This window comes from Buceros rhinoceros, unplaced genomic scaffold (assembly GCF_000710305.1).
Source record: "Buceros rhinoceros silvestris isolate BGI_N320 unplaced genomic scaffold, ASM71030v1 scaffold4171, whole genome shotgun sequence".
Classification (NCBI taxonomy): Eukaryota; Metazoa; Chordata; class Aves; order Bucerotiformes; family Bucerotidae; genus Buceros; species Buceros rhinoceros.
In genome coordinates, this window is record NW_010392369.1 from 34,519 (window position 1) to 35,892 (window position 1,374).

Genomic DNA, 1,374 nt, shown 5'->3' on the forward strand with positions numbered 1-1,374 from the left:
GACATCCCAAGGGGAAATTTTTTTATGGTGGTTTAAAAAGCCATATTTTGACTGTTTCTCATAAATATGTGTTCACCTGAGCTGCTCTAGTGCCTCATGATAGCTGTTACTCAAGTGCCTCCGGGTCCCTATCTCCAAAATGGTCTGGGATGCCCCAGCAGACATTCTATGATACACAGTGGTCTAGTGATTTCCATTGCGCACCAGGGTGGTTCAGTCAGAAGGCCCCTCTTAACTTGAAATCAAAACCAACCAACAAAAAAGAAATACCAACTGAAAAACAGAATTTTCACATAGGTAAGTTTGATATTTCCGGTACTACTACTTTTAATTAAAAAGTATCAAAGCCAACAAATCAGACATACAGACTGCTCAAACTGTCTCCCATCTCTTGTTTTTAAAGTGTCTGGGCTATCACACTTAACACTGGCAGACAGAACGTAAAATACCAGTTCCTTTCTCTCACTGCAGGCTATAAATATTAAAAAAAATAAAAACCTGGAAACATCAAAAACAAAACAAAAAAACCAACCCAGAACCCTAAAAACCCCAACAGGTAGTTTCAACCCTTTCCTTCTCCCTTTAGCAGCTGAATATTGCTCCAAGAAATACCACAAACATATTAGGGTCCCAAGAATGCCTCTGAAGACAGAGTGGAAGCTGTCCAGCCAAAGAGTGCAAAAGGAGAAGGAACAGGAATGCTCCCATCCTGGTTATCTACCAGCTCTTGAAAGGTATGAAGCACCCAGAAGTCAAGAATAGGTTAGAACACATTTCAGCATGTGGGAGCACAGTAGCTGGGACACGTGTTCACCAGAAACACTGCCTGCAGGAGGGCAAAAATACCTGCCAAGTAATGATTAAATGCACCCCAGCGACTGACATTTTGAGAAGGATAATTTCACTGGGAATATCAAAGGCATCTCCCACCAGTACTATTAGTATCAGAAGATATTCCTCACTAACAAACCCACAGCTTGAAACTATACATACAAACTATACAGGTCCTAACATGAATATTAGTCAGAAGCCAAAAAGAATAAAAAACAAATCTGCATTTTGTACCTTACTTCCAAAATCACCAAATCCTGTAATTCATTTACCTACAAGGACCTCATCTAAAATGAGCTTGAAATCATCAGCTCTGTGTTTGTAGACTCAGAGAACCTTTAAAAAGAAAGATCTTCTTCCAGATTAGAACATATATGGAACTTTCAAATGTTCTTGTTTTGCTCAATTCTTTAATTTGATGATGCCTTTATCTGCAAAATCCATTTCAAGTGATCAGCAAACAGAACCACACATTTAAAATGGGGATTTAAACAAACTTCTTCTACCTTGCAATAATATCCTCTCCATTTCTTTCCAGCAGGA

General features: G+C 38.9%; 1 protein-coding gene across 1 annotated transcript in view; it reads right to left on the minus strand.

Annotated features, from left to right (window-relative positions):
• The window catches only part of TLE1 (transducin-like enhancer of split 1 (E(sp1) homolog, Drosophila)), a 35,895-nt gene that overhangs the window by 20,285 nt on the left and 14,236 nt on the right, over positions 1 to 1,374 (minus strand). The gene's annotated exons all lie outside the window — the stretch shown is intronic.